Genomic DNA, 26076 nt, shown 5'->3' on the forward strand with positions numbered 1-26076 from the left:
GGGGGGGGGGACTGACTTGGTGTCACTGACATCCCCAGTGACACCAATACAGTGATCGGTGCTAATGAAAAGCCCTGACACTGTATTAATGACAACGGGCTTGAAGGGGTTAACATCTAGAGCGATCAAAGGGTTACCTGTGTGCCGTGTTACTCGGGAGAAATGCTGTGCAGAGAAATACAAAGCAGCATGTCCTTGCTGACAGTAGAGACACCTGTGTAGTTTACACACAGGTCTCTCCCCTCACAGCCCTACCGATGATCACCGAGTCCAAGCCCAGACCTGTTGATTGACATCCCCATCAGCCAATAGCGGTGTGGATAGTGTGCATGCGTGTGCACGCACCCTACCCACAAATACAAAATCACGTATATATACATGAATGTGCTCAGCCCTGCCGCCCTATAGCAGTACTTCTGCTATAGGGTGGAGGGCAACTGGTTAAATGATATATATGTACACAGGAAGTGAAGACTTTGTATCAATTAGCAAATACATAATTATACAAAACACACAAATCTTAGAAAACCTCTTCTCTGGACAGTGGAGGAAGAATGTATCCTCGATCTAAATAACCGATCGTTCAGGCCAGCCAAATACTATTTATGCCAAAGAAAAAATAAAAAAAAAGTAGATGTTTCAACCAAATGGTATCAATAATAGGTCCCTCATATACTCTAAACAGAGAATCAAATGTAAATCAAAATCAGAATTTAAACTAGGAGGTCGTAAAGTGTTCAAGTGCTCAATTAAAACAAAAAAACCCCCTGTAATTCTTTATTGTCAGTTCTCTATGGTCTCCTGTGCTATTTTTAGGTACACGGTCATTTTCCATACATTTTAATTGCAAAAAGGAATGTGCATGCTTCACAAAATGTCATCAATGGGTAATTACACAAACCTCTCCCTAGTAGAGTATTTGTGTCTTTCAAAATGATATTTTACTTTTCATGTGGTTCTCTCTGTTGCATTGTATCCAATCCACACGGGCATTTAAGGAAGAATATCACATCATTGGTGTGACAGGTATAATACCCTTCATTTTTATCTGTATTCCTGATGTATGAGTGCCAATCAGGTTACATTGTTGCACAGTCCGCACACACACATCAATAAATACAGTTGCAAGAAAAAGTATGTGAACCCCTTGGGATTCCGTGGAGTTTTGCATGAACTGGGCATAAAATGTGCTCTGAACGTCATCTAAGTCACAACAATAGAAGAACACAGTCTGCTGAACATAATACTACACAAACATTAGATGTTGCCATGGTTTAATTGCACATAACATGTAAACATTCACAGTGCAGGGAGGAAAAAGTATGTGAACCTTTGGACTTAATAACTGGTTGACCCTCCTTTGGCAGCAATAACCTCAACCAAACATTTCCTGTAGTTGCAGATCAGACCTGCACAACGATCTGGAGTCATTTTGGACCACTCCTCTTCACAAAACTGTTTCAGTGTAGCAATATTCTTGGGATGTCTGGTGTGAATCGCTCTCTTAAGGTCATGCCACAGCATTTCAATCGGGTTGAGGTCAGGACTCTGACTGGGCCACTCCAGAAGGCGTATTCTGTGCTGTTGCAGACATTGTTTTGTTGAATTACTTGTATGCTTTGGGTCATTGTCCTGTTGCATCACCCATCCTCTGCGGAGCTTCAGTTGGCGGACAGATGGTCGTACGTTTTCCTGCAAAATGTCTTGATAAACTCTGGAATTCATTTTCCCATCAATGACAACAATCCGTCCAGCCCTGAGGCAGCAAAGCAGCCCCAAACCATGATGCTCCCTCCGCCATGTTTCACAGTGGGGATGAGGTTTTGATGTTGGTGTGCTGGGCCTTTTTTTCTCCACACATAGTGTTGTGTGTTCTTCCCAAACAACTCAATCTTGGTTTCATCTGTCCACAGTATATTCTGCCAGTAGTGCTGTGGAACATCCAGGTGCTCTTTTGCAAACTTCAAACGTGCTGCAATATTCTTTTTGTACAGCAATGGCTTCCTCTGTGGTGTCCTCCCATGTACTCCATTCTTGTTTAATGTTTTCCTTATTGTAGATGTGTCAACAAAAATGTTAGCATGTGCCAGAGATTTCTGTAGGTCTTTAGCTGACACTCTGGGATTCTTCTTTACCTCATGCAGCATTCTGTGCTGTGCTCTTGCAGTCATTTTTACAGGACAACCACGCCTAGGGAGAGTAGCAACAGTGCTAAACTTTCTCCATTTGTAGACAGTCTGTCTTACCGTGGACACATGAACATCAAGGCTTTTGGAGATACTTTTGTAACCCTTTTCAGCTTCATGCAAGTCAACAATTCTTGATCGTAGGTCTTCTGAGAGCTCTTTTCTGCGAGGCATTATTCACATCAGACAGTGCTTCTTGAAACCAGTAAACCCAAAACAGGTGTGTGTTTTTTAAGGGCAGGACAGCTGTCAGCAACACTTCCAATATCATCACACTGATTGGAGTCAAAGTTGACTCACTCCTGGCTCCAATTAGCTCTGGGAGAAGTCATTAAGCTAGGGTCTCACATACTTTTTCCTCCCTGCACTGTGAATGTTTACATGTTATGTGCAATTAAACCATGGCAACATCTAATGTTTGTGTAGTATTATGTTCAGCAGACTGTGTTCTTCTATTGTTGTGACTTAGATGACGTTCAGAGCACATTTTATGCCCAATTCATGCAAAACTCCACGTAATCCCAAGGGGTTCACATACTTTTTCTTGCAACTGTATATGTCTAAGTTAGGAGGCGGAGAGCACTCAAATGATACAATTGGTGCCACAACCGGGGGGGGGGGGCTTACCCAAACAGTCCTGATTGTACAGAAACCAAGCGGACACCCAAATATTCCTTCATGTAGTGTCAGAAAAGCTAATGCATATCTGGAACACTGAGGCGGTATTCACATGTGCAAAACCATGCCACGTTTCTTCACCACAACCAGTGTTGCCAACCTGCTGAAGTAAAAAATACTGACAGAATGCCTAAAATTTACAAGCAGCACCATATTTTTTAAAATGACAAATGTGAAATTTGCTGACAGAGCCACATTTTTCCAAAAAACACCACAAAGTGGAAATGCAAATGTCAATATTTAAGTTTCAAACCTGTATCTAGTGCAACTAACAATGTACAGTATAAATATCCTCCTGCGCTCCACAGAATGCCTAAATCTAGCTCGCTGCTATCATCTATACCCTATACCGTAGGACGCAGAAAAATAATATTCAATACTGGATGAAGCGCTCTGCTATAAGGGTACTACACAAAAAAACAAATCATTTTATACAAATATATATAACAAAAAAACAAAGTGACTTGTGCTTAATAATATTATATGTGTAAACCAAATCAGATAAAACCAGTCTGCCCCCAAGTGGCTAAAAATGATAATACATGTGCACACAACTTATCTATTTCGCCATCGTGATTTCCTATTACACCCATAGGATATGGGGGAACCGCTTGTAGACTACTAGGAGCATGTGAGCTATTTATCTGGCCTTTATATTTAATAAAATAACATATTGCGCTATGGAGATCTTTCTTTCTGCTTAATCTTCCATGGTCCATGGCAGGGGCGGACTGACCATTTGGAAACTCGGGCACTGCCCGAGGGCCCGGGGTCAGTAGGGGGCCCCATGAGATGCCCCTGGTACCTTTTTCATAGGCTTTTGTGAGTTTGGGCAAGGACACAGGGGCCCCATGATCCCCTATTGCCCGGGGGCACCATGAGTTGTCAGTCCACCCCTGGTCCATGGGTGTCAGGGACCGCCGCGGCTCCGTCCCCGGCGCACGCGCACTAGTGGCGGCTCACGCCGGGACACAAGCACCAGGCGGGCCACGGCTGACAGGATGCCGCGCATGCGCAGTTGGAGCCATGGGCGCGTCCTGGGCGGCCAATGACAGTGCAGGGCGCGATATTTAAAGATGCCCTGCACTGTCACAAATTGCCGCAAGGTCTGACCTTTTACCTGAAGTTTCCTGTGCCCTGTGATTACAGACCCGGATTGTTTGACCTTCTGCCTGCTCCAGCTCTGACCCGGATTGCCCCTGACTACGCTGCCTTCTCCTATCCCAACCCCCGGCTAGTTTGACCATTCTGCGGACTGACTTCGATACTGACCCTGCGTGTGACCTCACCACTCTCTGCCTGCCGTTTCTGTACCTCGCCATTCCCCACGGTGACAACCGCCGGTTTATCCTGCCTGGTCCTGCCGGCCTCCTCACATCTGGCTCTCTGCTGGTGTACACTCATCCCCAGAGGTTCCCTCTGCCACTGGTTGGATTGCCAGAGGCAGAGGCACCACCTGGCGGATCCGTAACAGTACCTTGCGGCCATGACATAGTCAGGAAGAGGCCCGGCCTCCCTGGAGGATATCTGCCAGCATCTGGCAACTCTAACCCAAGCAGTCCAGATGTTTCATACTCGCTGCACTCATCTTGAGGACCGCATGGAGACGTTAGTCACTAGAGATGAGCAAATTATTCAAAAATTCGATTTGGCTGATTCGGCGAATTCGTGGAAAAAATCGATTCGAGTCGAATATATTCGCTGCGAATTTAACTTATAAAAGGGTGTTTCTAGGCTTCAGAGAGCCTTTATATTAGTGCAGAACACTGTACCTTTAATTTAAATGCCCTTGGAGTCTGCTGGGGAAGAGAAATAATACTGTCAGTCAGTATGACATGCAGATGAGTGCCGTCGATCTTAGAATCACCGCACACTTCACTCATTTGGGCAGTCACGGGGCCAAAACCAGAGTGTGGAGCCACAGTGTGGCGGTGGAGGCAGCAGCAATGGGAGGCCATACAGCACCCTATGACAAAATGGAACCCACCAGCATTGTGAGGAGACCTGAAAGTGGCACATGGCAGAGTGTGGCGATGGAGACAGCAGCAATGGGAGGCCGTACAGGGACCCATGAGACACTCTGGACCTGGCAGCAGCATGAGGAGGCGGTACAGGGGCCCATGACAGATTACGGGCCTGGCAGCAGCATGAGGAGTCGGTACGGGGGCCCTTGGCAGATTACGGGCCTGGCAGCAGCAATGGGAGGCCATACAGCACCCTATGACAAAATGGAACCCACCAGCAGTGTGAGGAGACTTGAAAGTGGCACATGGCAGAGTGTGGCTATGGAGACAGTAGCAATGGGAGGCCGTACAGGGACCCATGACACACTGTGGACCTGGCAGCAGCATGAGGAGGCAGTACAGGGGCCCATGACAGATTACGGGCCTGGAAGCAGCATGAGGAGTCGGTACGGGGGCCCATGGCAGATTACGGGCCTGGCAGCAGCAATGGGAGGCCATACAGCACCTATGACAAAATGGAACCCACCAGCAGTGTGAGGAGACCTCAAAGTGGCACATGGCAGAGTGTGGCGATGGAGACAGCAGCAATGGGAGGCCGTACAGGGACCCATGACATACTGTGGACCTGGCAGCAGCATGAGGAGGCGGTACAGGGGCCCATGGCAGATTACGGGCCTGGCAGCAGCAATGGGAGGCCATACAGCACCCTATGACAAAATGGAACCCACCAGCAGTGTGAGGAGACCTGAAAGTGGCACATGGCAGAGTGTGGCGATGGAGACAGCAGCAATGGGAGGCCGTACAGGGACCCATGAGACACTCTGGACCTGGCAGCAGAATGAGGAGGCGGTACAGGGGCCCATGACAGATTACGGGCCTGGCAGCAGCATGAGGAGTCGGTACGGGGGCCCATGGCAGATTACGGGCCTAGCAGCAGCAATGGGAGGCCATACAGCACCCTATGACAAAATGGAACCCACCAGCAGTGTGAGGAGACCTGAAAGTGGCACATGGCAGAGTGTGGCGATGGAGACAGCAGCAATGGGAGGCCGTACAGGGACCCATGAGACACTCTGGACCTGGCAGCAGAATGAGGAGGCGGTACAGGGGCCCATGACAGATTACGGGCCTGGCAGCAGCATGAGGAGTCGGTACGGGGGCCCATGGCAGATTACGGGCCTGGCAGCAGCAATGGGAGGCCATACAGCACCCTATGACAAAATGGAACCCACCAGCAGTGTGAGGAGACCTGAAAGTGGCACATGGCAGAGTGTGGCGATGGAGACAGCAGCAATGGGAGGCCGTACAGGTACCCATGACACACTGTGGACCTGGCAGCAGCATGAGGAGGCGGTACAGGGGCCCATGGCAGATTACGGGCCTGGCAGCAGCAATGGGAGGCCATACAGCACCCTATGAGAAAATGGAACCCACCAGCAGTGTGAGGAGACCTGAAAGTGGCACATGGCAGAGTTTGGCGATGGAGACAGCAGCAATGGGAGGCCGTACAGAGACCCATGACACACTGTGGACCTGGCAGCAGCATGAGGAGGCGGTACAGGGGCCCATGGCAGATTAGGGGCCTGGCAGCAGCAATGGGAGGCCCGTAATCTGCCAGCACCCTATGAAAAAATGGAACCCACCAGCAGTGTGAGGAGACCTGAAAGTGGCACATGGCAGAGTGTGGCGATGGAGACAGCAGCAATGGGAGGCCGTACAGGGACCCATGACACACTGTGGACCTGGCAGCAGCATGAGGAGGCGGTACAGGGGCCCATGGCAGATTACGGTCCTGGCAGCAGCAATGGGAAGCCCGTAATCTGCCAGCACCCTATGACAAAATGGAACCCACCAGCAGTGTGAGGAGACCTGAAAGTGGCACATGGCAGAGTGTGGCGATGGAGACAGCAGCAATGGGAGGCCGTACAGGGACCCATGACACACTGTGGACCTGGCAGCAGCATGAGGAGGCGGTACAGGGGCCCATGGCAGATTACGGGCCTGGCAGCAGCAATGGGAGGCCATACAGCACCCTATGAGAAAATGGAACCCACCAGCAGTGTGAGGAGACCTGAAAGTGGCACATGGCAGAGTGTGGCGATGGAGACAGCAGCAATGGGAGGCCGTACAGGGACCCATGACACACTGTGGACCTGGCAGCAGCTTGAGGAGGCGGTACAGGGGCCCATGACAGATTACGGGCCTGGCAGCAGCATGAGGAGTCGGTACGGGGGCCCATGGCAGATTACGGGCCTGTCAGCAGCAATGGGAGGCCATACAGCACCCTATGACAAAATGGAACCCACCAGCAGTGTGAGGAGACCTGAAAGTGGCACATGGCAGAGTGTGGCGATGGAGACAGTAGCAATGGGAGGCCGTACAGGGACCCATGACACACTGTGGACCTGGCAGCGGCATGAGGAGGCGGTACAGGGGCCCATGACAGATTACGGGCCTGGCAGCAGCATGAGGAGTCGGTACGGGGGCCCATGGCAGATTACGGGCCTGGCAGCAGCAATGGGAGGCCATACAGCACCCTATGACAAAATGGAACCCACCAGCAGTGTGAGGAGACCTGAAAGTGGCACATGGCAGAGTGTGGCGATGGAGACAGTAGCAATGGGAGGCCGTACAGGGACCCATGACACACTGTGGACCTGGCAGCAGCATGAGGAGGCAGTACAGGGGCCCATGACAGATTACGGGCCTGGAAGCAGCATGAGGAGTCGGTACGGGAGCCCATGGCAGATTACGGGCCTGGCAGCAGCAATGGGAGGCCATACAGCAACCTATGACAAAATGGAACCCACCAGCAGTGTGAGGAGACCTGAAAGTGGCACATGGCAGAGTGTGGCGATGGAGACAGCAGCAATGGGAGGCCGTACAGGTACCCATGACACACTGTGGACCTGGCAGCAGCATGAGGAGGCGGTACAGGGGCCCATGACAGATTACGGGCCTGGCAGCAGCATGAGGAGTCGGTACGGGGGCCCATGGCAGATTACGGGCCTGGCAGCAGCAATGGGAGGCCATACAGCACCCTATGACAAAATGGAACCCACCAGCAGTGTGAGGAGACCTGAAAGTGGCACATGGCAGAGTGTGGCGATGGAGACAGCAGCAATGGGAGACCGTACAGGTACCCATGACACACTGTGGACCTGGCAGCAGCATGAGGAGACGGTACAGGGGCCCATGGCAGATTACGGGCCTGGCAGCAGCAATGGGAGGCCATACAGCACCCTATGACAAAATGGAACCCACCAGCAGTGTGAGGAGACCTGAAAGTGGCACATGGCAGAGTGTGGCAATGGAGACAGCAGCAATGGGAGGCCGTACAGGGACCCATGACATACTGTGGACCTGGCAGCAGCATGAGGAGGCGGTACAGGGGCCCATGGCAGATTACGGGCCTGGCAGCAGCAATGGGAGGCCCGTAATCTGCCAGCACCCTATGACAAAATGGAACCCACCAGCAGTGTGAGGAGACCTGAAAGTGGCACATGGCAGAGTGTGGCGATGGAGACAGCAGTAATGGGAGGCCGTGCAGGGACCCATGACACACTGTGGACCTGGCAGCAGCATGAGGAGGCGGTACAGGGGCCCATGGCAGATTACGGGCCTGGCAGCAGCAATGGGAGGCCCGTAATCTGCCAGCACCCTATGAGAAAATGGAACCCACCAGCAGTGTGAGGAGACCTGAAAGTGGCACATGGCAGAGTGTGGCGATGGAGACAGCAGCAATGGGAGGCCGTACAGGGACCCATGACACACTGTGGACCTGGCAGCAGCATGAGGAGGCGGTACAGGGGCCCATGGCAGATTACGGGCCTGGCAGCAGCAATGGGAGGCCCGTAATCTGCCAGCACCCTATGACAAAATGGAATCCACCAGCAGTGTGAGGAGACCTGAAAGTGGCACATGGCAGAGTGTGGCTATGGAGACAGTAGCAATGGGAGGCCGTACAGGGACCCATGACACACTGTGGACCTGGCAGCAGCATGAGGAGGCAGTACAGGGGCCCATGACAGATTACGGGCCTGGAAGCAGCATGAGGAGTCGGTACAGGGGCCCATGGCAGATTACGGGCCTGGCAGCAGCAATGGGAGGCCATACAGCAACCTATGACAAAATGGAACCCACCAGCAGTGTGAGGAGACCTGAAAGTGGCACATGGCAGAGTGTGGCGATGGAGACAGCAGCAATGGGAGGCCGTACAGGTACCCATGACACACTGTGGACCTGGCAGCAGCATGAGGAGGCGGTACAGGGGCCCATGGCAGATTACGGGCCTGGCAGCAGCAATGGGAGGCCATACAGCACCCTATGACAAAATGGAACCCACCAGCAGTGTGAGGAGACCTGAAAGTGGCACATGGCAGAGTGTGGCGATGGAGACAGCAGCAATGGGAGGCCGTACAGGGACCCATGAGACACTCTGGACCTGGCAGCAGCATGAGGAGGCGGTACAGGGGCCCATGGCAGATTACGGGCCTGGCAGCAGCAATGGGAGGCCCGTAATCTGCCAGCACCCTATGACAAAATGGAACCCACCAGCAGTGTGGGGAGACCTGAAAGTGGCACATGGCAGAGTGTGGCTATGGAGACAGTAGCAATGGGAGGCCGTACAGGGACCCATGACACACTGTGGACCTGGCAGCAGCATGAGGAGGCAGTACAGGGGCCCATGACAGATTACGGGCCTGGAAGCAGCATGAGGAGTCGGTACGGGGGCCCATGGCAGATTACGGGCCTGGCAGCAGCAATGGGAGGCCATACAGCAACCTATGACAAAATGGAACCCACCAGCAGTGTGAGGAGACCTGAAAGTGGCACATGGCAGAGTGTGGCGATGGAGACAGCAGCAATGGGAGGCCGTACAGGTACTCATGACACACTGTGGACCTGGCAGCAGCATGAGGAGGTGGTACAGGGGCCCATGGCAGATTACGGGCCTGGCAGCAGCAATGGGAGGCCATACAGCACCCTATGACAAAATGGAACCCACCAGCAGTGTGAGGAGACCTGAAAGTGGCACATGGCAGAGTGTGGCGATGGAGACAGCAGCAATGGGAGGCCGTACAGGGACCCATGAGACACTCTGGACCTGGAAGCAGCATGAGGAGGCGGTACAGGGGCCCATGACAGATTACGGGCCTGGCAGCAGCATGAGGAGGCGGTACGGGGGCCCATGGCAGATTACGGGCCTGGCAGCAGCAATGGGAGGCCATACTGCACCCTATGACAAAATGGAACCCACCAGCAGTGTAAGGAGACCTGAAAGTGGCACATGGCAGAGTGTGGCGATGGAGACAGCAGCAATGGGAGGCCGTACAGGGACCCATGACACACTGTGGACCTGGCAGCAGCATGAGGAGGCGGTACAGGGACCCATGGCAGATTACGGGCCTGGCAGCAGCATGAGGAGTCGGTACGGGGGCCCATGGCAGATTACGGGCCTGGCAGCAGCAATCGGAGGCCATACAGCACCCTATGACAAAATGGAACCCACCAGCAGTGTGAGGAGACCTGAAAGTGGCACTTGGCAGAGTGTGGCGATGGAGACAGCAGCAATGGGAGACCGTACAGGTACCCATAACACACTGTGGATCTTGCAGCAGCATGAGGAGGCGGTACAGGGGCCCATGGCAGATTACGGGCCTGGCAGCAGCAATGGGAGGCCATACAGCACCCTATGAGAAAATGGAACCCACCAGCAGTGTGAGGAGACCTGAAAGTGGCACATGGCAGAGTGTGGCGATGGAGACAGCAGCAATGGGAGGCCGTACAGGGACCCATGACACACTGTGGACCTTGCAGCAGCATGAGGAGGCGGTACAGGGGCCCATGGCAGATTACGGGCCTGGCAGCAGCAATGGGAGGCCCGTAATCTGCCAGCACCCTATGACAAAATGGAACCCACCAGCAGTGTGAGGAGACCTGAAAGTGGCACATGGCAGAGTGTGGCGATGGAGACAGCAGCAATGGGAGGCCGTACAGGGACCCATGACACACTGTGGACCTGGCAGCAGCATGAGGAGGCGGTACAGGGGCCCATGGCAGATTACGGGCCTGGCAGCAGCAATGGGAGGCCCGTAATCTGCCAGCACCCTATGACAAAATGGAACCCACCAGCAGTGTGAGGAGACCTGAAAGTGGCACATGGCAGAGTGTGGCGATGGAGACAGCAGCAATGGGAGGCCGTACAGGGACCCATGACACACTGTGGACCTGGCAGCAGCATGAGGAGGCGGTACAGGGGCCCATGGCAGATTACGGGCCTGGCAGCAGCAATGGGTGGCCCGTAATCTGCCAGCACCCTATGACAAAATGGAACCCACCAGCAGTGTGAGGAGACCTGAAAGTGGCACATGGCAGAGTGTGGCGATGGAGACAGCAGCAATGGGAGGCCGTACAGGGACCCATGACACACTGTGGACCTGGCAGCAGCATGAGGAGGCGGTACAGGGGCCCATGGCAGATTACGGGCCTGGCAGCAGCAATGGGAGGCCATACAGCACCCTATGAGAAAATGGAACCCACCAGCAGTGTGAGGAGACCTGAAAGTGGCACATGGCAGAGTGTGGCGATGGAGACAGCAGCAATGGGAGGCCGTACAGGGACCCATGACACACTGTGGACCTGGCAGCAGCATGAGGAGGCGGTACAGGGGCCCATGGCAGATTACGGGCCTGGCAGCAGCAATGGGAGGCCCGTAATCTGCCAGCACCCTATGACAAAATGGAACCCACCAGCAGTGTGAGGAGACCTGAAAGTGGCACATGGCAGAGTGTGGCGATGGAGACAGCAGCAATGGGAGGCCGTACAGGGACCCATGACACACTGTGGACCTGGCAGCAGCATGAGGAGGCGGTACAGGGGCCCATGGCAGATTACGGGCCTGGCAGCAGCAATGGGAGGCCCGTAATCTGCCAGCACCCTATGACAAAATGGAACCCACCAGCAGAGTGAGGAGACCTGAAAGTGGCACATGGCAGAGTGTGGCGATGGAGACAGCAGCAATGGAAGGCCGTACAGGGACCCATGACACACTGTGGACCTGGCAGCAGCATGAGGAGGCGGTACAGGGGCCCATTGCAGATTAGGGGCCTGGCAGCAGCAATGGGAGGCCCGTAATCTGCCAGCACCCTATGACAAAATGTAACCCACCAGCACTGTGAGGAGACCTGAAAGTGGCACATGGCAGAGTGTGGCGATGGAGACAGCAGCAATGGGAGGCCGTACAGGGACCCATGAGACACTCTGGACCTGGCAGCAGCATGAGGAGGCCGTACAGGGGCCCATGACAGATTATGGGCCTGGCAGCAGCATGAGGAGTCGGTACGGGGGCCCATGGCAGATTACGGGCCTGGCAGCAGCAATGGGAGGCCATACAGCACCCTATGACAAAATGGAACCCACCAGCAGTGTGAGGAGACCTGAAAGTGGCACATGGCAGAGTGTGGCGATGGAGACAGCAGCAATGGGAGGCCGTACAGGGACCCATGACACACTGTGGACCTGGCAGCAGCATGAGGAGGCGGTACAGGGGCCCATGACAGATTACGGGCCTGGCAGCAGCATGAGGAGTCGGTACGGGGGCCCATGGCAGATTACGGGCCTGGCAGCAGCAATGGGAGGCCATACAGCACCCTATGAGAAAATGGAACCCACCAGCAGTGTGAGGAGACCTGAAAGTGGCACATGGCAGAGTGTGGCGATGGAGACAGCAGCAATGGGAGGCCGTACAGGTACCCATGACACACTGTGGACCTGGCAGCAGCATGAGGAGGCGGTACAGGGGCCCATGGCAGATTACGGGCCTGGCAGCAGCAATGGGAGGCCCGTAATCTGCCAGCACCCTATGACAAAATGGAACCCACCAGCAGTGTGAGGAGACCTGAAAGTGGCACATGGCAGAGTGTGGCGATGGAGACAGCAGCAATGGGAGGCCGTACAGGGACCCATGACACACTGTGGACCTGGCAGCAGCATGAGGAGGCGGTACAGGGGCCCATGGCAGATTAGGGGCCTGGCAGCAGCAATGGGAGGCCCGTAATCTGCCAGCACCCTATGAGAAAATGGAACCCACCAGCAGTGTGAGGAGACCTGAAAGTGGCACATGGCAGAGTGAGGCGATGGAGACAGCAGCAATGGGAGGCCGTACAGGGACCCATGACACACTGTGGACCTGGCAGCAGCATGAGGAGGCGGTACAGGGGCCCATGGCAGATTTCGGGCCTGGCAGCAGCAATGGGAGGCCCGTAATCTGCCAGCACCCTATGAGAAAATGGAACCCACCAGCAGTGTGAGGAGACCTGAAAGTGGCACATGGCAGAGTGTGGCGATGGAGACAGCAGCAATGGAAGGCCGTACAGGGACCCATGACACACTGTGGACCTGGCAGCAGCATGAGGAGGCGGTACAGGGGCCCATGGCAGATTAGGGGCCTGGCAGCAGCAATGGGAGGCCCGTATTCTGCCAGCACCCTATGAGAAAATGGAACCCACCAGCAGTGTGAGGAGACCTGAAAGTGGCACATGGCAGAGTGTGGCGATGAAGACAGCAGCAATGGGAGGCCGTACAGGGACCCATGACACACTGTGCACCTGGCAGCAGCATGAGGAGGCGGTACAGGGGCCCATGGTAGATTACGGGCCTGGCAGCAGCAATGGGAGGCCCGTAATCTGCCAGCACCCTATGACAAAATGGAACCCACCAGCAGTGTGAGGAGACCTGAAAGTGGCACATGGCAGAGTGTGGCGATGGAGACAGCAGCAATGGGAGGCCGTACAGGGACCCTTGACACACTGTGGACCTGGCAGCAGTATGAGGAGGCGGTACAGGGGCCCATGGCAGATTAGGGGCCTGGCAGCAGCAATGGGAGGCCCGTAATCTGCCAGCACCCTATGACAAAATGGAACCCACCAGCACTGTGAGGAGACCTGAAAGTGGCACATGGCAGAGTGTGGCGATGGAGACAGCAGCAATGGGAGGCCGTACAGGGACCCATGAGACACTCTGGACCTGGCAGCAGCATGAGGAGGCCGTACAGGGGCCCATGACAGATTACGGGCCTGGCAGCAGCATGAGGAGTCGGTACGGGGGCCCATGGCAGATTACGGGCCTGGCAGCAGCAATGGGAGGCCATACAGCACCCTATGACAAAATGGAACCCACCAGCAGTGTGAGGAGACCTGAAAGTGGCACATGGCAGAGTGTGGCGATGGAGACAGCAGCAATGGGAGGCCATACAGGGACCCATGACACACTGTGGACCTGGCAGCAGCATGAGGAGGCGGTACAGGGGCCCATGACAGATTACGGGCCTGGCAGCAGCATGAGGAGTCGGTACGGGGGCCCATGGCAGATTACGGGCCTGGCAGCAGCAATGGGAGGCCATACAGCACCCTATGACAAAATGGAACCCACCAGCAGTGTGATGAGACCTGAAAGTGGCACATGGCAGAGTGTGGCGATGGAGACAGCAGCAATGGGAGACCGTACAGGTACCCATGACACACTTTGGACCTTGCAGCAGCATGAGGAGGCGGTACAGGGGCCCATGGCAGATTACGGGCCTGGCAGCAGCAATGGGAGGCCATACAGCACCCTATGAGAAAATGGAACCCACCAGCAGTGTGAGGAGACCTGAAAGTGGCACATGGCAGAGTGTGGCGATGGAGACAGCAGCAATGGGAGGCCGTACAGGGACCCATGACACACTGTGGACCTGGCAGCAGCATGAGGAGGCGGTACAGGGGCCCATGGCAGATTACGGGCCTGGCAGCAGCAATGGGAGGCCCGTAATCTGCCAGCACCCTATGACAAAATGGAACCCACCAGCAGTGTGAGGAGACCTGAAAGTGGCACATGGCAGAGTGTGGCGATGGAGACAGCAGCAATGGGAGGCCGTACAGGGACCCATGACACACTGTGCACCTGGCAGCAGCATGAGGAGGCGGTACAGGGGCCCATGGTAGATTACGGGCCTGGCAGCAGCAATGGGAGGCCCGTAATCTGCCAGCACCCTATGACAAAATGAAACCCACCAGCAGTGTGAGGAGACCTGAAAGTGGCACATGGCAGAGTGTGGCGATGGAGACAGCAGCAATGGGAGGCCGTACAGGGACCCATGACACACTGTGGACCTGGCAGCAGCATGAGGAGGCGGTACAGGGGCCCATGGCAGATTACGGGCCTGGCAGCAGCAATGGGAGGCCCGTAATCTGCCAGCACCCTATGACAAAATGGAACCCACCAGCAGTGTGAGGAGACCTGAAAGTGGCACATGGCAGAGTGTGGCGATGGAGACAGCAGCAATGGGAGGCCGTACAGGGACCCATGACACACTGTGGACCTGGCAGCAGCATGAGGAGGCAGTACAGGGGCCCATGACAGATTACAGGCCTGGAAGCAGCATGAGGAGTCGGTACGGGGGCCCATGGCAGATTACGGGCCTGGCAGCAGCAATGGGAGGCCATACAGCACCCTATGACAAAATGGAACCCACCAGCACTGTGAGGAGACCTGAAAGTGGCACATGGCAGAGTGTGGCGATGGAGACAGCAGCAATGGGAGGCCGTACAGGGACCCATGAGACACTCTGGACCTGGCAGCAGCATGAGGAGGCCGTACAGGGGCCCATGACAGATTACGGGCCTGGCAGCAGCATGAGGAGTCGGTACGGGGGCCCATGGCAGATTACGGGCCTGGCAGCAGCAATGGGAGGCCATACAGCACCCTATGACAAAATGGAACCCACCAGCACTGTGAGGAGACCTGAAAGTGGCACATGGCAGAGTGTGGCGATGGAGACAGCAGCAATGGGAGGCCATACAGGGACCCATGACACACTGTGGACCTGGCAGCAGCATGAGGAGGCGGTACAGGGGCCCATGACAGATTACGGGCCTGGCAGCAGCATGAGGAGTCGGTACGGGGGCCCATGGCAGATTACGGGCCTGGCAGCAGCAATGGGAGGCCATACAGCACCCTATGACAAAATGGAACCCACCAGCAGTGTGATGAGACCTGAAAGTGGCACATGGCAGAGTGTGGCGATGGAGACAGCAGCAATGGGAGACCGTACAGGTACCCATGACACACTTTGGACCTTGCAGCAGCATGAGGAGGCGGTACAGGGGCCCATGGCAGATTACGGGCCTGGCAGCAGCAATGGGAGGCCATACAGCACCCTATGAGAAAATGGAACCCACCAGCAGTGTGAGGAGACCTGAAAGTGGCACATGGCAGAGTGTGGCGATGGAGACAGCAGCAATGGGAGGCCGTACAGGGACCCATGACACACTGTGGACCTGGCAGCAGCATGAGGAGGCGGTACAGGGGCCCATGGCAGATTACGGGCCTGGCAGCAGCAATGGGAGGCCCGTAATCTGCCAGCACCCTATGACAAAATGGAACCCACCAGCAGTGTGAGGAGATCTGAAAGTGGCACATGGCAAAGTGTGGCGATGGAGACAGCAGCAATGGGAGGCCGTACAGGGACCCATGACACACTGTGGACCTGGCAGCAGCATGAGGAGGCGGTACAGGGGCCCATGGCAGATTAGGGGCCTGGCAGCAGCAATGGGAGGCCCGTAATCTGCCAGCACCCTATGACAAAATGGAACCCACCAGCAGTGTGAGGAGACCTGAAAGTGGCACATGGCAGAGTGAGGCGATGGAGACAGCAGCAATGGGAGGCCGTACAGGGACCCATGACACACTGTGGACCTGGCAGCAGCATGAGGAGGCGGTACAGGGGCCCATGGCAGATTTCGGGCCTGGCAGCAGCAATGGGAGGCCCGTAATCTGCCAGCACCCTATGACAAAATGGAACCCACCAGCAGTGTGAGGAGACCTGAAAGTGGCACATGGCAGAGTGTGGCGATGGAGACAGCAGCAATGGGAGGCCGTACAGGGACCCATGACACACTGTGGACCTGGCAGCAGCATGAGGAGGCGGTACAGGGGCCCATGGCAGATTACGGGCCTGGCAGCAGCAATGGGAGGCCCGTAATCTGCCAGCACCCTATGAGAAAATGGAACCCACCAGCAGTGTGAGGAGACCTGAAAGTGGCACATGGCAGAGTGTGGCGATGGAGACAGCAGCAATGGGAGGCCGAACAGGGACCCATGACACACTGTGGACCTGGCAGCAGCATGAGGAGGCGATACAGGGGCCCATGGCAGATTAGGGGCCTGGCAGCAGCAATGGGAGGCCCGTAATCTGCCAGCACCCTATGACAAAATGGAACCCACCAGCAGTGTGAGGAGATCTGAAAGTGGCACATGGCAGAGTGTGGCGATTCAGACAGCAGAAATGGGAGGCCGTACAGGGACCCATGACACACTGTGGACCTGGCAGCAGCATGAGGAGGCGGTACAGGGGCCCATGGCAGATTACGGGCCTGGCAGCAGCAATGGGAGGCCCGTAATCTGCCAGCACCCTATGAGAAAATGGAACCCACCAGCAGTGTGAGGAGACCTGAAAGTGGCACATGGCAGAGTGTGGCGATGGAGACAGCAGCAATGGAAGGCCGTACAGGGACCCATGACACACTGTGGACCTGGCAGCAGCATGAGGAGGCGGTACAGGGGCCCATGGCAGATTAGGGGCCTGGCAGCAGCAATGGGAGGCCCGTAATCTGCCAGCACCCTATGAGAAAATGGAACCCACCAGCAGTGTGAGGAGACCTGAAAGTGGCACATGGCAGAGTGTGGCGATTCAGACAGCAGAAATGGGAGGCCGTACAGGGACCCATGACACACTGTGGACCTGGCAGCAGCATGAGGAGGCGGTACAGGGGCCCATGGCAGATTACGGGCCTGGCAGCAGCAATGGGAGGCCCGTAATCTGCCAGCACCCTATGAGAAAATGGAACCCACCAGCAGTGTGAGGAGACCTGAAAGTGGCACATGGCAGAGTGTGGCGATGGAGACAGCAGCAATGGGAGGCCGTACAGGGACCCATGACACACTGTGGACCTGGCAGCAGCATGAGGAGGCGGTACAGGGGCCCATGGCAGATTACGGGCCTGGCAGCAGCAATGGGAGGCCCGTAATCTGCCAGCACCCTATGACAAAATGGAACCCACCAGCAGTGTGAGGAGACCTGAAAGTGGCACATGGCAGAGTGTGGCTATGGAGACAGTAGCAATGGGAGGCCGTACAGGGACCCATGACACACTGTGGACCTGGCAGCAGCATGAGGAGGCAGTACAGGGGCCCATGACAGATTACGGGCCTGGAAGCAGCATGAGGAGTCGGTACAGGGGCCCATGGCAGATTACGGGCCTGGCAGCAGCAATGGGAGGCCATACAGCAACCTATGACAAAATGGAACCCACCAGCAGTGTGAGGAGACCTGAAAGTGGCACATGGCAGAGTGTGGCGATGGAGACAGCAGCAATGGGAGGCCGTACAGGTACCCATGACACACTGTGGACCTGGCAGCAGCATGAGGAGGCGGTACAGGGGCCCATGGCAGATTACGGGCCTGGCAGCAGCAATGGGAGGCCATACAGCAACCTATGACAAAATGGAACCCACCAGCAGTGTGAGGAGACCTGAAAGTGGCACATGGCAGAGTGTGGCGATGGAGACAGCAGCAATGGGAGGCCGTACAGGGACCCATGAGACACTCTGGACCTGGCAGCAGCATGAGGAGGCGGTACAGGGGCCCATGGCAGATTACGGGCCTGGCAGCAGCAATGGGAGGCCCGTAATCTGCCAGCACCCTATGACAAAATGGAACCCACCAGCAGTGTGAGGAGACCTGAAAGTGGCACATGGCAGAGTGTGGCTATGGAGACAGTAGCAATGGGAGGCCGTACAGGGACCCATGACACACTGTGGACCTGGCAGCAGCATGAGGAGGCAGTACAGGGGCCCATGACAGATTACGGGCCTGGAAGCAGCATGAGGAGTCGGTACGGGGGCCCATGGCAGATTACGGGCCTGGCAGCAGCAATGGGAGGCCATACAGCACCCTATGACAAAATGGAACCCACCAGCACTGTGAGGAGACCTGAAAGTGGCACATGGCAGAGTGTGGCGATGGAGACAGCAGCAATGGGAGGCCGTACAGGGACCCATGAGACACTCTGGACCTGGCAGCAGCATGAGGAGGCCGTACAGGGGCCCATGACAGATTATGGGCCTGGCAGCAGCATGAGGAGTCGGTACGGGGGCCCATGGCAGATTACGGGCCTGGCAGCAGCAATGGGAGGCCATACAGCACCCTATGACAAAATGGAACCCACCAGCAGTGTGAGGAGACCTGAAAGTGGCACATGGCAGAGTGTGGCGATGGAGACAGCAGCAATGGGAGGCCGTACAGGGACCCATGACACACTGTGGACCTGGCAGCAGCATGAGGAGGCGGTACAGGGGCCCATGACAGATTACGGGCCTGGCAGCAGCATGAGGAGTCGGTACGGGGGCCCATGGCAGATTACGGGCCTGGCAGCAGCAATGGGAGGCCATACAGCACCCTATGACAAAATGGAACCCACCAGCAGTGTGATGAGACCTGAAAGTGGCACATGGCAGAGTGTGGCGATGGAGACAGCAGCAATGGGAGACCGTACAGGTACCCATGACACACTTTGGACCTTGCAGCAGCATGAGGAGGCGGTACAGGGGCCCATGGCAGATTACGGGCCTGGCAGCAGCAATGGGAGGCCATACAGCACCCTATGAGAAAATGGAACCCACCAGCAGTGTGAGGAGACCTGAAAGTGGCACATGGCAGAGTGTGGCGATGGAGACAGCAGCAATGGGAGGCCGTACAGGTACCCATGACACACTGTGGACCTGGCAGCAGCATGAGGAGGCGGTACAGGGGCCCATGGCAGATTACGGGCCTGGCAGCAGCAATGGGAGGCCCGTAATCTGCCAGCACCCTATGACAAAATGGAACCCACCAGCAGTGTGAGGAGACCTGAAAGTGGCACATGGCAGAGTGTGGCGATGGAGACAGCAGCAATGGGAGGCCGTACAGGGACCCATGACACACTGTGGACCTGGCAGCAGCATGAGGAGGCGGTACAGGGGCCCATGGCTGATTAGGGGCCTGGCAGCAGCAATGGGAGGCCCGTAATCTGCCAGCACCCTATGAGAAAATGGAACCCACCAGCAGTGTGAGGAGACCTGAAAGTGGCACATGGCAGAGTGTGGCGATGGAGACCGCAGCAATGGAAGGCCGTACAGGGACCCATGACACACTGTGGACCTGGCAGCAGCATGAGGAGGCGGTACAGGGGCCCATGGCAGATTAGGGGCCTGGCAGCAGCAATGGGAGGCCCGTAATCTGCCAGCACCCTATGAGAAAATGGAACCCACCAGCAGTGTGAGGAGACCTGAAAGTGGCACATGGCAGAGTGTGGCGATGAAGACAGCAGCAATGGGAGGCCGTACAGGGACCCATGACACACTGTGCACCTGGCAGCAGCATGAGGAGGCGGTACAGGGGCCCATGGTAGATTACGGGCCTGGCAGCAGCAATGGGAGGCCCGTAATCTGCCAGCACCCTATGACAAAATGGAACCCACCAGCAGTGTGAGGAGACCTGAAAGTGGCACATGGCAGAGTGTGGCGATGGAGACAGCAGCAATGGGAGGCCGTACAGGGACCCATGAGACACTCTGGACCTGGCAGCAGCATGAGGAGGCCGTACAGGGGCCCATGACAGATTACGGGCCTGGCAGCAGCATGAGGAGTCAGTACGGGGGCCCATGGCAGATTACGGGCCTGGCAGCAGCAATGGGAGGCCATACAGCACCCTATGACAAAATGGAACCCACCAGCAGTGTGAGGAGACCTGAAAGTGGCACATGGCAGAGTGTGGCGATGGAGACAGCAGCAATGGGAGGCCGTACAGGGACCCATGACACACTCTGGACCTGGCAGCAGCATGAGGAGGCGGTACAGGGGCCCATGACAGATTACGGGCCTGGCAGCAGCATGAGGAGTCGGTACGGGGGCCCATGGCAGATTACGGGCCTGGCAGCAGCAATGGGAGGCCATACAGCACCCTATGAGAAAATGGAACCCACCAGCAGTGTGAGGAGACCTGAAAGTGGCACATGGCAGAGTGTGGCGATGGAGACAGCAGCAATGGGAGGCCGTACAGGGACCCATGACACACTGTGGACCTGGCAGCAGCATGAGGAGGCGGTACAGGGGCCCATGGCAGATTACGGGCCTGGCAGCAGCAATGGGAGGCCCGTAATCTGCCAGCACCCTATGACAAAATGGAACCCACCAGCAGTGTGAGGAGACCTGAAAGTGGCACATGGCAGAGTGTGGCGATGGAGACAGCAGCAATGGGAGGCCGTACAGGGACCCATGACACACTGTGGACCTGGCAGCAGCATGAGGAGGCGGTACAGGGGCCCATGGCAGATTACGGGCCTGGCAGCAGCAATGGGAGGCCCGTAATCTGCCAGCACCCTATGACAAAATGGAACCCACCAGCATTGTGAGGAGACCTGAAAGTGGCACATGGCAGAGTGTGGCGATGGAGACAGCAGCAATGGGAGGCCGTACAGGGACCCATGACACACTGTGCACCTGGCAGCAGCATGAGGAGGCGGTACAGGGGCCCATGGTAGATTACGGGCCTGGCAGCAGCAATGGGAGGCCCGTAATCTGCCAGCACCCTATGACAAAATGAAACCCACCAGCAGTGTGAGGAGACCTGAAAGTGGCACATGGCAGAGTGTGGCGATGGAGACAGCAGCAATGGGAGGCCGTACAGGGACCCATGACACACTGTGGACCTGGCAGCAGCATGAGGAGGCAGTACAGGGGCCCATGACAGATTACGGGCCTGGAAGCAGCATGAGGAGTCGGTACGGGGGCCCATGGCAGATTACGGGCCTGGCAGCAGCAATGGGAGGCCATACAGCACCCTATGACAAAATGGAACCCACCAGCACTGTGAGGAGACCTGAAAGTGGCACATGGCAGAGTGTGGCGATGGAGACAGCAGCAATGGGAGGCCGTACAGGGACCCATGACACACTGTGGACCTGGCAGCAGCATGAGGAGGCAGTACAGGGGCCCATGACAGATTACGGGCCTGGAAGCAGCATGAGGAGTCGGTACGGGGGCCCATGGCAGATTACGGGCCTGGCAGCAGCAATGGGAGGCCATACAGCACCCTATGACAAAATGGAACCCACCAGCACTGTGAGGAGACTTGAAAGTGGCACATGGCAGAGTGTGGCGATGGAGACAGCAGCAATGGGAGGCCGTACAGGGACCCATGAGACACTCTGGACCTGGCAGCAGCATGAGGAGGCCGTACAGGGGCCCATGACAGATTACGGGCCTGGCAGCAGCATGAGGAGTCGGTACGGGGGCCCATGGCAGATTACGGGCCTGGCAGCAGCAATGGGAGGCCATACAGCACCCTATGACAAAATGGAACCCACCAGCAGTGTGAGGAGACCTGAAAGTGGCACATGGCAGAGTGTGGCGATGGAGACAGCAGCAATGGGAGGCCGTACAGGGACCCATGACACACTGTGGACCTGGCAGCAGCATGAGGAGGCGGTACAGGGGCCCATGACAGATTACGGGCCTGGCAGCAGCATGAGGAGTCGGTACGGGGGCCCATGGCAGATTACGGGCCTGGCAGCAGCAATGGGAGGCCATACAGCACCCTATGAGAAAATGGAACCCACCAGCAGTGTGAGGAGACCTGAAAGTGGCACATGGCAGAGTGTGGCGATGGAGACAGCAGCAATGGGAGGCCGTACAGGGACCCATGACACACTGTGGACCTGGCAGCAGCATGAGGAGGCGGTACAGGGGCCCATGGCAGATTACGGGCCTGGCAGCAGCAATGGGAGGCCCGTAATCTGCCAGCACCCTATGACAAAATGGAACCCACCAGCAGTGTGAGGAGACCTGAAAGTGGCACATGGCAGAGTGTGGCGATGGAGACAGCAGCAATGGGAGGCCGTACAGGGACCCATGACACACTGTGGACCTGGCAGCAGCATGAGGAGGCGGTACAGGGGCCCATGGCAGATTACGGGCCTGGCAGCAGCAATGGGAGGCCCGTAATCTGCCAGCACCCCATGACAAAATGGAACCCACCAGCAGTGTGAGGAGACCTGAAAGTGGCACATGGTAGAGTGTGGCGATGGAGACAGCAGCAATGGGAGGCCGTACAGGGACCCATGACACACTGTGGACCTGGCAGCAGCATGAGGAGGCGGTAAAGGGGCCCATGGCAGATTAGGGGCCTGGCAGCAGCAATGGGAGGCCCGTAATCTGCCAGCACCCTATGACAAAATGGAACCCACCAGCAGTGTGAGGAGACCTGAAAGTGGCACATGGCAGAGTGTGGCGATGGAGACAGCAGCAATGGGAAGCCGTACAGGGACCCATGACACACTGTGGACCTGGCAGCAGCATGAGGAGGCGGTACAGGGGCCCATGGCAGATTACGGGCCTGGCAGCAGCAATGGGAGGCCCGTAATCTGCCAGCACCCTATGACAAAATGGAACCCACCAGCAGTGTGAGGAGACCTGAAAGTGGCACATGGCAGAGTGTGGCGATGGAGACAGCAGCAATGGGAGGCCGTACAGGGACCCATGACACACTGTGGACCTGGCAGCAGCAAGAGGAGGCGGTACAGGGGCCCATGGCAGAGTGGCGAAGCGTAAGCAGCTTAAATTGAAGGCCATACAGAGGCCTATGTTAAAAATAACAACATGTTTGGGGCATGATTCATGGCGGATTTAGTCAGTTGTGTCAGGAACTGGTGGTTTGAAATCCAGACTAATCCACGCCTGATTCATTTTCACAAACGTGGGTCTCTCCACGCTTTGGGTGGACAGTCGTGTCCTCCGCGGAGTTACAATACCTCCTGCCGCACTAAACACACGCTCCGATGCCACGCTACTGGCCGGGCATGACAGCCTTTCAAGGGCAAATTCAGCTAGTTGGGGCCAAAGGTCAAGTTTCGTTGCCCAGTAGTCAAGGGGATTGTCTACCTCGGTTGGCAGGGTGCTGTCCAAGTAAGCCCAAGCCTGTTGTTTGAGGTCCTGCTCCAGGTCCACCTGATGCTGCTGCTGCTGCGGCTGGTTAGTAGTTTCCTCACTGCGCTGGTGAAGAAAGCTACTCATCATCGACTGCAGACTGAGGCAGCCGCTGCTGGTGGAGCTGCCACTGCTCCTACCACCCCACCCCTCCCCTGCTGCCATGGCAGCGGAACGCGAGCGCACAGGGCCCACAGTGTCTGAGGATGGACGTTGGCGCAGAAAGGCAGAGACCAACTGACTACATAGGTGGTTTTTATAGTACGTTATTTTGGCCTCCCTCTCAGCAGGTGTGAAAAAGGCCACCATTTTTGAACGGTAGCGAGGGTCCAACAAGGTGGACAGCCAAAAGTCATCCCTCTGTCTGATGGTTATTGTTCGGCTGTCGCTACGCAAGCAACCGAGCATGCTATGGGCCATTTGTGCCAAGGAATGCGAGGGACTCCCTGCCTCCATCTCCACAGCATACTGCCACGGTGCGTCTGGGTCCTCTGTCTCCTCCTCCTCCTCTACCAGATGCTCCTGCTCCTCCACTCCTGTCCGCTGAGTGGAAAAACCACCCATTTCACTCAATAATTCCTGAGCACCAATGTCCTTCTCTACCTCCTCCTCTTCTTCCTGTCCTGCCCCCACAGGGGTCATGTGGCGTTGAGATCTGTGCGCCACGTCTACCGCACCCTGACCAGCCATTGTTAACAGCATTTGTTCCAGGACGTGCAACAGAGGAATGACGTCGTTCATCCCATAGTCCTGCCGACTCACGAATAGCGTGGCCTCCTCAAAGGGCCTGAGCAAGCGGCAGGTGTCACGCATGAGCTGCCAATGGCTGACATCGAAGTTACACAGGGGAGTACCTTTATCCGCTTGTAACATCAGGAAATCGGTGATGGCCTTTCGCTGCTCGTAAAGGCGGTCTAACATGTGTAGGGTTGAATTCCACCTTGTTGCAACGTCGCAGATCAGGCGATGCTGTGGAATTCCGTTCTGCCGCTGCAGCTCACGGAGGGTGTGCTTTGCGGTGTAGGAATGGCTGAAATGCATGCAAAGTTTACGTGACATTTTAAGGATGTCTTGCAGTGGGATGGTGGATTTTAGGAACCGCTTGACAACCAGATTGAACACGTGAGCCATGCATGGTGCATGGCACAACCTTCCTTGACGCAGAGCAGACACCATGTTCTTTCCGTTGTCGGTCAACATGGTTCCGATTTTCAGTTTGTGCGGAGACAGCCATCTGTCCATTTCTCTGTTCATTACACTCAGAAGTTCCTCCCCTGTGTGACTACGTTCGCCAAGGCATACCAGGTGCAGCACAGCGTGACACCGTTGCGCCCTGCACATGTGATATGCCGGTCGGGTAATGGGACTTGGCACGGGGGTGGCGGCTGAGGACACGGCGGAAGAATAGGTGGTAGAGGCGGACATCTTTTGTGGACCAAGGACGTGCAAACGTGGAGGCAAGAGCGTCGTGACCTGTCCAAGTTGCTGGTGCGGCTTTGCCGGCACCACGTTCACCCAGTGGGCCGTAAATGACATGTACTGTCCCTGACCGTAGTTACAGCTCCACACGTCGGCGCTGCCGTGCACTTTGACAGAGACCGACATGCTCAAAGACTGGCCCACCATCTCTTCTACATGTGAATGCAGGGCTGGCACTGCCTTTTGGGCGAAGAAATGACGGCTTGGCACTCTCCACCGCGGCGCGGCACAAGCCATCATTTCTCGGAAAGGTGCTGAGTCCACCACTTGGAAAGGGAGGGACTGCAGCACCAGCAACTTGGACAGGAGGACGTTCAGCTTCTGCACCGTCGGGTGCGTGCTCGCAAACAGCAGTCTTTCTTGGAATCCGTTTCCAAGAGACAACAGACGGAATCCGTGAAGAGGAGTAGCAGGAGAAGGAGCATCTGAACGAGCGGAAGATGCCAACGAGCGACAACTCCCCTCAGCAGAGGTGTTGGAGCCTTGACTGGCTGATGGAGGGCGATTGACGTCGGGTGACGGAGCAAGTAACGGAGCGGGTGATGGAGCGGGGGCTGGGGCGGGCAGAACCGCCGTATCTTTATCACGGTTTTCCCAGGCCACCAAATGGCGACGCTGCATATGCTGCCGCAACGCTGTAGTCCCAACATGGGCCCCCTGGCCACGCTTGACTTTCTGGCCACATAGTCGACATACGGCTACGTTTA

This window comes from Staurois parvus, unplaced genomic scaffold (genome assembly GCF_062004578.1).
Source record: "Staurois parvus isolate SC_StPar_1 unplaced genomic scaffold, SC_StPar_1.0 ptg000612l, whole genome shotgun sequence".
Lineage (NCBI taxonomy): Eukaryota > Metazoa > Chordata > Amphibia > Anura > Ranidae > Staurois > Staurois parvus.